Source organism: Carlito syrichta, unplaced genomic scaffold (assembly GCF_000164805.1).
Source record: "Carlito syrichta isolate Samal-C Ts95f unplaced genomic scaffold, Tarsius_syrichta-2.0.1 Scaffold315835, whole genome shotgun sequence".
Taxonomy (NCBI): Eukaryota; Metazoa; Chordata; class Mammalia; order Primates; family Tarsiidae; genus Carlito; species Carlito syrichta.
In genome coordinates, this window is record NW_007259931.1 from 512,620 (window position 1) to 529,152 (window position 16,533).

General features: G+C 37.6%; 1 protein-coding gene across 1 annotated transcript in view; it reads right to left on the minus strand.

Annotated features, from left to right (window-relative positions):
- The window catches only part of ITSN1 (intersectin 1), a 200,480-nt gene extending 188,150 nt beyond the window's left edge, over window positions 1-12,330 (minus strand). The window contains exon 1 of the mRNA XM_008073409.2: window positions 12,313-12,330. The gene's annotated coding sequence lies outside the window, so the exon portion shown is untranslated. The remainder of the gene's footprint in view (window positions 1-12,312) is intronic.
- Between the last annotated feature and the right edge of the window lie 4,203 nt (window positions 12,331-16,533).

Sequence of the window (16,533 nt, forward strand, 5' to 3'; positions counted from 1 at the left end):
GCGTTTATAATTAAATAGGGAATGAAAAATACACATAAAAATGTGTGTGTGTGTGTGTGTGTGTGTGTGTGTGTGTGTGTGTGTGTAAGGAGACAGGCAGAGAGGTAAGTGGCAAATAATAACTAATGAAAACATTAAGTGCTTACTAGTACACCAGACCTGAATTAGCCATTTTAATCCTATTAAAAACCCTATGAGTTAAATAATATTAGTATTCTATCTTATGGATATGGAAACTAAGGCAGTTTATATAGTTACTAAGTGATGGAAAGGGGAGTCGGTCTGGATTCAGAGTCCATGATCATAACCTCATACTTTTGGGAATAAGAACTTCATAAAACAAGCATGAAATGGTACCCTGGTGAGCCAACCTGGTGGAACTGGCAGATGGAAGATACTGTGCCATGGCAAAAAGTCACTGGAAAACAAAAAGGAGGAAGAAAGGAGAACTAAACATTTTCTCAAGTGTCATAGCGAACCACAGAGAAAATGAATGGGGGAAGTAAGATTAATAGAATGTTCACATAGAAGTCCAAAGAGCTTCTACTTCTTACACAAAAATGAAAGCCTTCTGAAATGTAAGCATTTATTATATGGAAGTGGGAAGTCATATCTTTTAAAAAATCTAACAGAAAGTCTAGAGCAGTTTTTTTTAAAAGTGAATAAAAGCAGTCTAGTTGAGCACGGTAGCTCATGCCTATAATCCCAGCACTTTGGGAGGCTGAGGCAGAAGTATTGCCTGAGCCCAGGGGTTCGACACCAGCCTGGGAAACTTGATAGAACCTCATCTCTACAATAAAGAAAAATTAGCCAGGTGCATGCCTTCAGTTCTAGCTAATTGGAAGGCTAAGGCTGAAGGATCACTTGAATCCAGCAAGTCGAGGCTGCAGTGGCTGGGGGCACATCACCTGCACTCCATCCTGGGCTACAGAGACTCCAACTCAAAAAAAAAAAAAAAGAAAGAAAAGCAGTCCTATCCATATGATAGGATTTCAATAGCATAAGGTACCTACGCTGAAAACAAACAGAAATGGAGAAACCTACCTAGAACAAAGCAAGGAAAAGCATTCTTCTCACTAAGGGCCCTGGTCCTATGGTCTAGGAAGCAGGGAAGCAGGACTGTTACCACCTCTCCTGCCAGGAGTGCAGAAAGATTAGACCCACGCAGAAACAACACTTCTGGGGCGAGGGGTTTAAGTTCTTCCAGGCAGGAGACAACAGAGAGAAAAGAGGCAACCAAGTAGGCAAATGTGTGCTGTTCCATTTACTACTGACCTTCTCTTCCTTCTGAAACATTTCTAGTTTACAACAGTGTCTACATCACAATGTCCACACTTTTCCCCTTTAATAAAAAGGGTACAGGTGACCACTGTGACAAATTCAGAAAACGGAAATACCAGAAAGAAGAGGAAGAAATCCATGATTTCACTATCCAAAGACAACCTCTAATAACGGCTTGGTATTTATATTTCCTTTTAGTCTTTTCCCAGTTTATGCACAATTGTTTCCTTCTTTTGCACACTATACTTTACATAATAATATATGCTTTCCATGCTTTTGGCAAGTTATTGAAACCTCTCATAAACCTGCTGCTGGACTTAGTAATTTTTAGAATGAGGCAAACACTCTTCTATTTATATTTTTTTAAAAAACAGAAAAACACAGAGGCTAAATATTTAGCAATGAAGAAATAGGTAAACAGTTTTTTAAAGTCTGAATAACATTAGGATCTTTAAACCAAAGCTAGGATACGTTTGAGGAAAGTCTTTACTCTTTCTTCGTTTCAGCTTCAAAAAGAAGGGATAATTACAGAATGTCAAAAGAAGAAATACTGATTCTTAATCTTGGTATTGACATTAAAATCCCAAATGGTAGCCGAGCTCGGTGGCTCAGCCTGTAAACCCGTGCGTGCTTTGGGAGGCTGAGGTGAGTGGATTGCCTGAGCCCCCACGTTCAAGACCTGCCTGGGCAACTTGGCGAGACTTTCATCTCTACAATAAATCAAAAAAATTAGCCAGGTGTGGTGGCGCACGCCTAAAGTTCCAGCTACTTGGAAGGCTAAGGCGGAAGTATCGCCAGAGCCCAGCAAGTCGAGGCTGCGGTGGTCCCGAGCGTGCCACAGCATTCCAGTCTGGGCGACAGAGTGAGACTTCGACTCAAATATATATATATATAGTTAATTGATTTCTGATGTTTTGTTATCATACATGCAGGGCGATTATTCAAAAAATATGGAAACAATTCTTAAAAATCACAACAAAAAAATAAGACATAATTAGGAATTTTAGTTTCTAGTTCATAAACACTAAATTTAGCAGTTAAAAAGGTTATAGGCTGGGCATGGTGGCTCAAACCTGTAATCCCAGCACTTTGGGAGGCCACCGTGAGAGGACTGTCTAAGCTCAGGGATTCAAGAATAGCTGGGGAAACTTGGTGAGACCTCGTTTCTACAATAATCAAAAATTAGCCAGGTGTGGTAGTTCCAGCTACTTAGAAGGCTGAGGCGGAAGGATCGCCTGAGCCCAGCAGGTCGAGGCTGCGGAGGCTGTGAGCATGCCACTGCACTCTAGCCTGGGCAACAGAGTGAGACTCTGACTCAAAAAATAAATAAATAAATAAGCAGGCAATATATAATCATGAGGAATAAAACTTCTACAGTCTAAATTATTAGCATAATTTAAAACTTTAAACTTTATAGCTAATAATTATACTGTAATTGCTCTTCAAAATAAACATGTTATTGTACTATTCTTATTCTTTCAACTTTTCTAACAGTTTGAAAATTTTTTAATGTTTTTAAAAATTAAAGGGGGAAACTATATTCAAAAAGCAAGTATATAAGAAGAAATGAGATAATTCAAACATGTACTTATTCAGAGAAAAAAGAATCTCCCTAATATATAGTTCAGATAATTAGCAGATTTCTAATATACCAAAACAGGGTTAATCTAGGCTTAATAACCTAAAGACAAAAAGGTGATGATGAACATACATGATCTGTTTTTCACTTAATTATTGACCATTCTCTCACAAAAATTTTATAATCCTCTTATATAAATAAAGAAGTTGGGTCCCAATGATTAGCAACAAGCAAATGGTATAGAAGACCAAAGGCCCAGGCTGTTCAGTGTAAGAGGCTACTATCTATATTGCTGGAGCCACAACCAAAGAATACCTGGTCTCAGTAGTTAACAACCTACTTCTTGATAGGACATTTTGTAATAATGGAACATTTATAAATGGATTAGGCTTACATTCTCCCTCCTATTCTCCTTAAATTTATCATGTTCTAGTAGTTCTAGACTGTGGACAACTAAATTTGTCCCCCCCCCCTGCAAAGAAAAGCAAGCTGGCTAGAAGGTATAAAAGGCCAGAGAGGTAAGAATAACAGGGACCCATTCTTCCTCATATTTAAAATACAATTCAAGCTGGGTGTGGTCAGGAATGACCATGCCTGTGTTTGAGATCAGCCTGGACAACACAGTGAGACCCTCATCTCCACACACAGAGAGAGAGACAGAGAGAGAGAGAGAAAGAGAGAGAAGCTTGGAATGGTATAGTATTCTGGAGGCTGAGGCAAAAGGATCACTTGAACCTTGGAGTTCAAGGCTGCAGTGAGCTATGATCACACCATGGCACTCCAGAATGGACCATAAGAGTCAGACTAAAAAGATAAAATAAGACTAAGCGTGGTGGCTTAAACTTGTAATCTTAGCACTTTGGGAGGCCAAGGCAGGAAGAGGAGGACTGCTTGAGCCCAGGAGTTCGAGACCAGCCTAAACAACACAGAGAAACCTCATCACTACAAAAAATAAAAACAAAATTTGCCAGGCACAGTGGCACGTGCCTACAGTCCCAGCTACTCAGGAGACTAAGATGGAGGATCGCCTGAGGCCAAGGCTGTGGTGGGCCACGATCATGCCTGGGTGACAGAGACCTCAATTCAAAAATAAATTTTAAAAAATAAAATAACATAAAAAGATAAAATAAAGTTTACTATAGGCTTGCATTTGAACAGTTTTATTGTCTAAACCCACTTCATGGTATCCCTTCCCAATTTGCAGACTAATTTATTTGAAATAGATTTTCAAGGCTCTAAGGTAATAAACTCAATTCATCTCTTGTAAAGTAATACTTTAAAAATTTTGTTTTAAAATTGCCCAACAGGTTTAGTTTTAGGTTAAAAAACCAACAAGATAGTAAGACACAGAACAGAAAATTAAAGTTGGTGGAAATTTGGTATCAGGGAAACATTAAGAAAAAAGAAAGGAAAAGGAAAAGAATATCCAAATATGGGAGAAAAATAAAAAATACACATATATGTATATTTTAAATACCCTGAAGTGTCTAAAAATATGCTCAGGAACATTAAAAAAAATCCTTAATATACTCTATCCATATCATAATATTAGTTAATATTTGAGAGCTGTTAGGGTTTGGTTTGGAATATTATTCTATCTATATTTACTCTTGATCTAGAGTAAAAATTGAAACAAATTACAAAAAAGAAATACTGTCTAGCATATTCCCTTTTGGAGGCTTTGTATCTCTAAAAATTCAAAATTAGAAAACATTAAAGAAAAATCCAAGGAAATCTAGCCTGTATTAAAAAAAAAAAATCTTCTATGAATGGAAACAGCTAGAAGACCCTATATGCCTGTTCTCTAAGTGAGTCTTAGACCAAATGTTACTCTTGTGGTGACTGAGCAGAAGATGAACAAAAGCAGAAAGTTACCCTATAAGATTACACATAGAGGCAGGAGGTACACAAAGATCTTTTGAAACACAGAGAAAGGTACTGAAAGCCAGATAGAAAATGAACAAAGGAGTTGACAAATCCCAAACATATAGTCAACCTGATCAATGCCCTATTGTCATATCTGACGTCCTGAGCCTCCAACGTGGCTTCTACATGTGCTCAGCTATTTGAAATAGAGCAATCACCTAAAAGGGATATGCAGCTTGTATATCTTTTAAAATTGCATGAAGGGTAAGAAGCCTGACAAAAAGGAGAACCTTATTACTCAGACTGAAAAAATTCAGAGACATTATTGATGTTTTGTCTGAAAAACTGCTGTGATCACTCAACTTGTCCTTTATACAGGCAACAGGCATTCCTCCCAGAATGTCCGTTGTTTGGGGGGAGTGACGGGTGGATGGGAGGTGAGAAGGAGACAGTCAGGAATGACCAGTGTCCAGCAATCACTGTCACGTCCAGCTGTCAGCACATCACTTGGCAACACTCACTGGCATTTCAGACCATTTGTCCCCTTTACTTCTGCTTACTTTCCACAAAGAGAAATGCCAGGGTGTCTAGCCTACAGAGCTTCAATAAGCAGATTTTAACCTCAGTTCTTCTAAATCATCCTTACTTTAATATTTGCAATAGGAGAGAATTCACCAGAGAGCAATAAAACCAAAACCTAGCTACAATACCAAGGTGAAAAATGAAAGCTAGCCATAAGAGAGACAGGAAAGGAATTTCTGCTTAAGAGACAAATGGAATTAACAGTTCCCTCTTTCAAGCTCTCATTTCTACTTCTAGACCACCAACTAACTGCAAAGTAACATCTGAAAAGTTGTTATCTATAGTTTGTCTAATTTTTTTGAAGAATCAGATTGTAGAGCAGTATTATATCTATGGATAGGAGAGCCACTCTCAAGCTTCAGTAAAGTGAGTGAGGGGCTTTATTTCCCCCAGAAGTTTCCACTTTCAAGGAGGTCATGAAGAATACAACCTAAAAAGAGCATATAGCTTAAACCCAAATAGCAAACAATAATTTTAAGAACCACTGAGTAGAAGAAGAGCATTTCAAATCAAAATTTTATTTTAAATATAAAAGTAGGCTGAGCCTGGTACCTCACATCTGTAATCCCAGCACAGATTGAGTGGCTGACATTGGGAGGGTAGCATGAGGCCAGGAGTTCAAGTCCAGCCTGGGCAACATAGTGAGATGGCAACTTTACACAAATTTTTTAAAAAATTAGTCAGGTATAGTGGCATGCCTTGTAGTCCTAGCTACTCAGGAGGAAAAGGCAGGAGGATTGTTTAAGCCAAAGAGTTCGAGGCTGCAGTGAGCTATGATTGTGCTAATGGCACTCCAGTATGGCTGACAGAGTAAGATCCCAACTCAAAAAAATAATTAAATGTAAAAGTTATAGAAAAATGTCAAGTTCACAGTCAAATTAATAATGAGACTGTGTAAGTTTAACCTATTTCCAACTCACTTTCCAGTAATCTCTCATATGTAAATTAATAAGTAATGAAAAAAGCATCAAAATTTCACAGGTAAGCACTTATTTTGTCACATGAAAAAAATGTAATGAAACCAGATAAAGGGAAAACAAAATGATGCAATCTTTGTAATGTGGATATACACAATCGCTAAAGAAGAGATTATCTAAAAGTTTTCCTCCAATTTCAACATATTACAAACCACATTGCTAATGTATAGGAAAAAGTTTAAATAAACATCCATGTTGTGGCATAAGAAATGGCATCACATTTAGTCTTAAGACAACACAGTATACTAATTTATTATTCTCACCTTTATCTCTAGGTAATTAACTTGTATACCTCTAAGTACAGCCAACAACCACAATTGGTATTATCAGTTCACCTGCAGAAACAGAAGTCAAGACCAGGTAGAAACGAGTTTTAGAGATATAGCCTTCAGTTTTAGGAAAGAAGCAAGAAATTACACAGCAAGCACTAACTGTGCAAAATTAACACTGCAACACTGAAAAGAGCAAGAAAGTAGGCTTCCTGCCAGATTTTTAAGTCTGCTTCAACAAAATAGTGCAACAGCTGCAACTGGATGAATTAAACATGGGCTGGTAGATCATAGTGAAAGAAATGAAATATGTGCATACTGTATAAAAAACAACCATGAGCCAATAATTGTAAAATGCTCTACATTTAAATATATTCATCAAAATTAAATCAGCTATGCATAAGCTTTGATAACAAGTACACAACTGAGAACCCAGTGAACATTTCACACTTCTGACATCTTCACAGATGTAGTGCCACATGGACAGCAATGACAATAAGACCTGCCTGTCCAATACAGTCAGTCAACTCCTTGTGCCAGTAAGAGCAAGTGGAAAGCTCAATGGATATATGTTTAAATCTCTTAAGAGTCATTGCTAAAGATTGTTAAGTATTTGCCTCATCAGGAGATAAAGGAAATCTGCATTGGTACATATTGATAAATCTGATTAGCACATAGATGCTGGCTGCCTCTTGTTACAGCTGAAGATTATTTACCCATGTGGAAAGAATGGGCCAAGTCCAAAGAAAAAGCCTTACTGCAACATCAATGAAAAGTCACTGGGGGTCATGAATGAGAGCAAAGGACAATGCATTTATTAACAAGAACCAACTGCACTCTACTAAGTGATCTTGAGGACGTTTATGCACAAGCTATTCACATTAACATCACTAAAATACTAAATAGACGGCAGCCAACAGAAAACCAGAGCATTTTAGAAGTCAACAGATACATGATTCAAATATTTAATTTCACTTCACTTGATTGAGATACACTAAAATATATTTAAGCCTGAGAAAATAGAAAAGAAGCTGAAAAGAAGCCCACCGCTGGTCATCTTTACTGGGGATTTCACACAATTGCTTAAAATGGGACTGGCTGCAGCACTGAAGTATAGAAAAGGAAGTTTAGACGTTTCTGTAAAAAATCACAAATACACTGCGATCCAAAATAAAAGAAATAAAAGAAAATCCCAGATTTTTTTTTTTTTTTGGAGTCTCACTCTGTCACCCAGACTGGAGTGCAGTGGCCGCTCCCGGCCACCGCAACCTCGACCTGCTGGGCTCCAGCGATCCTTCCACCTCAGTCTTCCAAGTAGCTGAACTACAGGCGCGCGCTACCACGCCCAGCTAATTTTTGATTTATTGTAGAGATGAGGACTTGTCAAGTTGCCCAGGCGGGTCTTGAACCACGGGCTCAGGTAATCCACTCACCTCAGCCTCCCAAAGCGCGGGATTACAGGCTGAGCCACCGAGCCCGGCTTCCAGATATTTTTAATTCTGTATTTTCTTTAGAAAGGTTCAACTTCTACTCATAATATAAAAAACTTTATAGAAGCCAATTTATACTCAAAATGTGTTTGGCTTACAATCTAACTTATCTAGAATTCTAGTTTAGGCACATATGTACACTCAAAGTCAACTACATTTTCACTTCACTCTTGTGAAATCCAGCAGAGCTATTAAGCTGTAAAATTCCAAATAACATGGAGAAGATTTTGAAAAGATAACTATTGTTGCTGAAGAGAAAAGTTAATGGATTCAATATGTACTTTATAGAATAACATCATCTAGATATGGACATTCTGAAACTAATCCCTTCATTCTCTAACAAAGATTTTTTATTTCCTTGACACTCCAACTTTTAAAATGGATCTTATAAAGTTTTCGTCAAAAGAAAATTTTATATGGGAATCTGAACCAATTTACTTAAGGTCAGCCAACTTCGGAAAATTCACCACAAGGAATGAAGCAAGCCCTTAAGACAAATAAGTTACATGCAAATTTCCACTATTAATGCAGAAGGGCAAAGAGAGCCCTCTCTCACACTGCTGGTGGGAGGACAAACTGTTTCAACTCCTTTGGAAAGTAACGTTATAAGATACCTATCAAGAGTAGAAAAAAATGATCCTACCATTGTACTCACTAATTTAACTCTTGTGAATCTGCCCTAAGAAAATAATCTAAAATACAAAGATATATGTCCAAAGGCATTTACCATGACTTTATGTTTAACAACTAAAAACTGAAATACTCTTAAGCCAGTAGCATGGAAATAGGTAAAATATGATATATCCATATAATAAAAATGACAATTAAAAATACAAAACTGTGGCCGGGCTTGGTGACTCTGCCTGTAATTACAGCACTTTGGGAGGCCGAGGCGAGTGGATTCCCTGGGCCCGCGGGTTCGAGACCCACTCGGGCAACTTGGCAAGACCTCATCTCTACAATAAATCAAAAATTAGCCGGATGTGATAGCGGCACCTATAGTTCCAGCTACTTGGAAGGCTGAGGCAGAAGGATTGCGGGAGTACAGCAGGTTGAGGCTGTGGTGGATGGGAGCGTGCCACTGCACTCCAGTCTGGGCAACAGAGTGTGACTCCAACTCAAAAAAATATAAATAAATAAATAAATAATACAAAACTGTTTATGAGGTATTATGCCCACCATGTTTTTTTATTGCACAGGAGGAAAATGTATCAAAAAGTTAAAAGTTGGAGAAGTGTTATAAATATTCTAACCTCTAAAACTTGTATAATGATTTCAGTTACTGCTTTCATATACATGGTATCAGAGGAGATAATCCTGTGGCCTTCCACTGAACTGTGAAAGCACAAGAAAAAAGCTACCAATCCTGACTGAGGAAGTAAGAATAGCAATGTGAATGATTTAAATTAGGAGCACTGTATAGATACAAGCAGGAACAGCATTCTAGGCTAAAGAACAGCATTAATGGCATGAACAAGGCACTATATTAAAATATAAAATGCATCCAAGGACTAGTTCTGAACAGCAGGATCATAAATGGAAAGGGGGAATGTAAGAGATGCTGTACAGAAGACCAGACCCCAAAAGTCAAGGGCAACCTCCAGAATTCCTTGCTAGCAAAGAAAGATTATCTCTGTGTAAAGTGGTCTTCCTCTTACTGAAGATCACAGAAGCATAAAAGAACAGCAGCTATATAAGTTATTTGTTTTAATTTTTATTTTTCTAAGAAAATTGAGTAAAATCACACAAAAATGGTCATAGTCACTTATTACTATTTAGAAAACTGCTGATTCATAAAGTTTACAGGGTAACTCACCTATATTTGAAAAGCTTTTACAGAAATGGATTGTTGATTAATATTTTAAATTACTTCCTATATTCAGAACATCTAAAATCCTAATTTTTATATTTCCTTCCTTCCTTCTGTGACTATTGTTAATGAATGAGATCTAGAAATATGACTGAAAAAATGTTATTCTGATAAATACTTAAAGAAAATAGAAATGTATATAGATTAGATATTTACATCATCCATTTTAAATTTCAATAAGGCTGCTAAAATTCAAATGTTACCCTGAATTGTAACCAGAATATTGCTCCAGTGGAAACCACAGGCTTCTTTACAGTATTGACAGCAGCAAGACCACAAGTCATTCCAAAACAGAGACAAATTCCTATTGATTCTCACAGTAGGTTAGCAAAAATTAATTGATCACCTTCTGGCAGGACACAGGCCAGAAGGTGATCACCAGAAGGAAAGCCTTCCAGCAAGCATCTAGCTTGGGTACTCACTGGCCCATGCGGACTGTGTATGAGTTGCTTAGCCTCTTTCTAAGCTTTAGATTCTTTGTCCATAAAATTCAAGTATTAACAGTAACTAACTCAAAAGGCTCCTAACAATGACAAAGACTTCTTGTTTGACCAAACATCTGTCAGGTTCCTAGGAGCCCTCTTCTTGACAAAGCCTCAACCTCCTCCATGCCCTTCCTGTCTTCTACCTGCCTAGCTCAGTTTTACAAAGAATCTTGTTAAGTCAGCTTAGGGAGAATAACCCCATTCTTAATAAGTGATAACTCTGATATCTGATTAAGTTCCTCACTCCTCATTTTTGATGTATAAGTTCTTGGCTTGCCTTCAGAAAGAATCCTATTAGATCAGTGCTACAGACTGAATGGCTGTATCTCGCAAAGATATAGATGTTGAAGAAGTAACCTCCAAGGTAATAAAGTATGTAGAGATTGGGCCTTTGGGAAGTAATCAGGTCATAAGAGTGGAGCTTCCATAAATAGGATCAGTGTCCTTATAAGAACAGACACCTTGGCCAGGTGCAGGGGCTCATGCCTGTAATGCTAGCATTTTGGGAGGCAGAGGTGGGAGGATTGTGAGCCCAGGAGTTCAAGACCAGCCTGGGTAACATAGTGAGACCTCATCTCTACAAAAAAATTTTAAAACGAGCTGAGCATGATGGTGCATGCCTGTAGTCCCAGCTACTCAGGAGGCCAAGGTGGAAGAATCACCTGAGCCCAGGATGTGGAGGCTGAGGTAAGCTGTGATCATGCACTTCAGTCTGCACTTCAGTCTGGATGACAGAGTGAGATCCTGACTCAAAAAAAGAAAAAGAACAGACATCAGAGAGCTATCTCCCTTTCTGCCATGTGAAGATAAAAGAAGGTGGCTGTTTGCAAACCAGGAAAAGGGCCCTCACCAGAAAGTGAGTCTGCTGGGACTTGATCTGGGACTTCTCAGCCTCTAGAACTGTGAAAAATAAATTTTCATTGTTTAAGGCACCCAGACTATGGCATTTTGTTACAGAGCCCAAGCAGACTAAGACAGTTTTACAAGAATCTCTGTACCCTTTGACATCTTTTAGCAATTTTCCACCCACTGACCATACTCGGTTATAAATTCCCACTTGTCCTTGCTGTATTCAGAGTTGAGTCTGATTCTCTCTGCGATTGCAGGAGCTTTGAATAAAGTATTCCTTACATTTTTAACAATCATAAGAATAACTTTAAAAAAAAAAAAGAAATGAGGTCTTGCTCTGTCACCCAGGCTGGAGTGCAATGGCACAATCAGTTCACTGCAGCCTCAAACTCCTGGGCTCAAGTGATCCTCCCGCCTCAGTCTCCTGGGTAGGTAAGACTTCGGACATGCATCACCACATCTGGAAAGAATAATTCTTCTTCCCTACTGCCTCTATAACTGCAGAACAAAGTAATTTTTCAACAAGGATAATTAAATAAGTTTTAAGATAAGTAAAACACCTGGAACAATGTCTTATGCACAGTAAAAAGCTCAAAAATGTTTGCTTTCGTTCAGTCACAATCATCATCTAGTAAATGTAATAAAATGAATGTTTAAATATTACACTGTTCAGCTTAAATTAATTATTGACTGTTTATTACATAATAGTTATCGTGACGATCATAAAGACTCAAAGACAGGTCCTACCTCAAAAAGCTCACGTTTAGAACAGAAAGTAAACAAAGAATTCTGACATAGTGTGTTTCATACAACAACAGAGAACAGGCCAAAGCAACAGAGAAGAGAAACTGATGAACTGAGCATGAAGGAAAGGCCACCAATGACCAGACAGACCATGGAGGATGAAAATATGTTCACAGAATTGCTTTGTAGGTAGAGTGAACACTCAGGAGGAATGAAACCATCCCAAGGTCAAGGATGTAAGGGTGGTGATGGGACAAAACCATGGCCCACAGGCCCACTGGGGCGAGCGAGCCACTGAAAGATTTTGAATAGGAATGTACCTTTTAGAATGCTCTCTCAGATGTAGTGGTTCATGCCTGTGATCCCAGCACTGTGGGAGGCCAAGGCAAGAGGATTGCTTGAGGCCAAGAGTTCAAGATCAGCCTGAGCAACACAGTGAGAGCCCAACTCTACAAAATATTAAAAAATTAGCCAGGCATGGTGGTGCACACCTATAATCCCAGTGACTCAGGAGGCTGAGGAAGGAGGATTGCTAGAGTTCAGGAGTTCAAGGTTGCAGTAAACTGTGATTGTGCCACTGCACTCCAGACTGGGTAACAGAGCAAGAACCTGTCTCTAAAAACAACCAATAATAATACTAATAATAAATGAGAAAGCACAGAAGCTGGATTTGGGGAGGCGGCAGCTTAAAACCTAAACAGAAACATATTACATAATCGTCAAGAGACTATAGACACTGCCCAACAACAAATTCAGAATTAAAAAGGGAAAAAAAATCAGTAGTTTAAAGAAACACACCAGGGAAAAATATTCAAAATTAGCATGTCACCATTAGCCAGTCCTAAACATCTGATTTCCTATATGACTTCTACAGATTGGTAACTATGGGCTGGTGAACTATTCTTAGAGAAGAACTGAATTTATCCTTTGTAGCACACTGCCCATGCTGCCTCTCTGTTTTCCCTCTTCCTGCCATTCTAAACTTGGGCAAAACGTCCTACTTGGACCCTAGAATGGTTTCAGTGGATTTCCTCTATTGTTTCCTTTGCATACTCTAAGCCTAGGACTACATCCACTGAAAACAAATGTTCACTGTTTGTTTCTCAGACAAGACTATGGTCCCTTAAAAGCAAGTACTTGACTTTATGTTCCGAGAACCTGTGACATGGTTTGGTCAATAAAAGGCACACAAACCATGTATATTGAATGAATGTGTTTTAGGATGAATGAAGTACTCAGTAAACCCTGTGATTACCCTTCCACCTTCAGTGGTCACTTAGTCCCTACTTGTATGAAAACTAAACAAAAAGTCTTTCTCGTTCAGTTTCCTGCTATAGAGTAGTCCTACAAATATCTGTGAATCAATTTTAATTCTCCAAAGAAACAAACACAAAAGCAAAAAATAAATAATGATTTTAAAAGTTGATTTTGATCTCAAATATGTTCCAAGGAATACAGCAGAAGTAAGTCCCTAATTTCCTAAACTTCATGGTATTATATTAGCATATAATTTTCAAGTTAGTTATCTGGGCTTTTGACAGAAATATGTAAAATACAGTTCAACAGATAAAGCTGATGCCTAAACATATGTCTTTTCAAGGAAAAAAACTAAAACTGATGACTTTTTAAAACTTTATAGTCTAACATAGGCAAGACAGCTTTTATTTTAGATAAACTATATAATCATATTCTAGAAATCTGCTATTTTGAAAGCAATAATCAAATTTCTTAGGAGGTTCTCTTTATCTGCACATAGCATAAGTTTTTCTTAGAAAGTCTGCATTTATTTAGCCTGAAAATCAAACAAATTCAGGTTAACATCAGAGGTGTTCTTGTTTATTCTGTTTACTCAATATCAAAGCATGGTATTCCCTAAAGATATTTTAAAAGCAAAGTGGTTGTCAGTGGCTGTCCATTCAAATTGTATGACATAACGTGGGCCACTGTTAAACATTTCAGAAGTCACTAACTGTCCCAACCTATATATTTGGAATGCTGCCCTGAGCAAGGCATCTCATTTGCAGATTCATTTCCAAACTTAACAGCCTATTGAGTAGGTCAGTGTAACATAAAGAGACTTCCTGAGAGAAAGAGAAGTCCTGTTCCCTAAAAAACTACCACTCTAAATCCTTAGGCCTTCAAGTTCTATACATTAGAAACATCAAAATGCAATTACATCACAGAAGGTCTGATTATATGAAAAGCTCATGCCTAAGTATCCCCATGAGGCTAGAAAAATTTAACTATTAGCTATAAAGTTAACCAAAAGAAAATGACTATTCTGCAAAATAGATATGAAGCATATCCAAACTGTGTTAAAAAAAAAAATCAACCATTAACAAAACAGGTCAGGCGTGGTGGCTCATGCCTGTAATCCCAGTATTTTGGGAGGCAGACACAAAAGGATTTACCTGAGCCCAAAGGTTCGAGACCAGCCTGGGCGACATGGCGAGATCTCATCTCTACAATAAATCAAAAAATTAACTGGGCATGTTGGTGTGTAGTTCCAGCTACTTGGAAGGCTGAAACAGAAGGATCACCTGAGCCCAGTAGGTCGAGGTTGCGGTGACTGTGAGCATGCTACTGCACTCCAGCCTGGGAAACAGAGTGAGACACCAACTCAAAAACAAAACAAAACAATCCAAACTAGAAAAAGAAAACTAACACATAACAGGAACCCAGAAAAACTGGGGAGTCTGGTGCCATAGCTCTAATCTCAGACCTGTTCATATATTAGTTCTATGACATCCTACTTTATGCCACACAACATGAAGAATCTCATTATGACTATTAGACAGCACTAATCTTCCCTGAAGTAGTTAGACCAGTAAATCATCCATTTTGAAATTTAAGATACAAAATGGAGGTGGGGAAAAACAGACAAAAATGAGCTCAAGAAAGCCAGGCAACAGGCTAACTGATTCAGACTGCCCAGTCACAGTCGGTGAAATGTGTCACTGTAAACAGTAATTCTACCCTGAAAGTGGAGAGGCCAGAAGGATACACAGGCGAGCACTTAGCACAGTTCAATTACCTTGCCATTAACTTACCCATCTATCCAGGTTCATAACTGTATACTAAAAATAGGACATAAGAATAGCATCCCAGTTATGAAAAATGTTAAGAGAACACATTTCAAAACATTTATCAGAATATCTACCAGGATAAGAGAAAAAGCAATATATATCTCTAGTGTCAAAAACTCAAATTGAGAAAAATGAGAACATAATGCCTTGCTTTTATACAGCACCTATCTGTGAAAAGCTTAAATATTTTTGCGAATTTAAAAAAATCTAAATACAATCATTCTAAACAACACTCCTACGAAATATGTAGAATATAAATATAATTACTTCTGTAGGACTACTGAAGAAAAATAGAAACATATTTAATCACATCACTAATTAGAGACCTGATCTAGCTCAGTTCAGCACTTTCGAGCATACCTTACAGCCAAGTCACCAATTACCCTTTAAATTGTAATAAAATAAAATACAAGAATGTACCCCACAGTTTTCTATGCTTAAGAACTAAATTCTAACAATGAACAAGTGTGGCAAAATTAGCTTTCACTTTAGAAGGAAAACACTTCAAGTATTCTATTCAGTCTGATGAATCTACTTTTTTTACAAATAAAATTGAGAAACCTGTTGTTATGATTATCATTAAAGCCACTTAAAATGTAGAAATTACAGAGAAGAGTAAAAACTCTTATTTCCCACACTCACCAACAGGAACTGACAGCTTTATGCCTCCTTCAAAGCACAAAAGGAATTCAGTTTAAAGTGCAAGGTTAAAGTATACAAAAAGATACATTGGCCTGGAAAACTAATAGGTTTAACAACAAAGAATGAGTCCAGCAATACTTGCAGATCTCAAGTACTTGAAAAAAAATTTTTTTAATTTTATTTTGACTCAAAAAAGAATTAATTTGTCCCATTGACGGCTAGTAATAAAGATCACCTTTAAGTGATTTGTTTGTATTTTTTAAGAGTTATTATAAGGTACCTTTAAAAACTGGTATATTATTACAGCATTGGGGTACTTCCTAAACATACTCAATATATCTAACTCTTTTCAAAGCCAATTCTTGGTGAAATAATTCTTTCCCTTCAATACTATTTAGATAAGGCACCGCCAAAGTAGTACAGAATGACTAAACTTGAACTTGCTACAGGAATTTCCAACAGATAAGGACTTTACAAATAGACCCTATTTAAAAGACAAGAGAAATTTGAAGAAAGTTTCTGATTCCCTGAACACTGAGTATCCAGTGAATATATAAGCTCCTTTCTTAAAACATAAGCTCTTCAATGCAGAGACTGCCCCCTTAAAATTTTATTCGGCCTTCAGTGCCTGTCTAATGCCAAGAGGATAAATGGTTTCTACTGTCACTATCAAATTTGCTTTAATAAGAGGAATTGATGTCTAGAATTTGCTTCAAAATAATCTGGAGTGGGGAGTGGTGAGATAAATGAAACAAGATTGGCCAAAAGCTAAGAGTTACTGAAGCTGGGTAATGGATACTCCCCTTCTTTTGT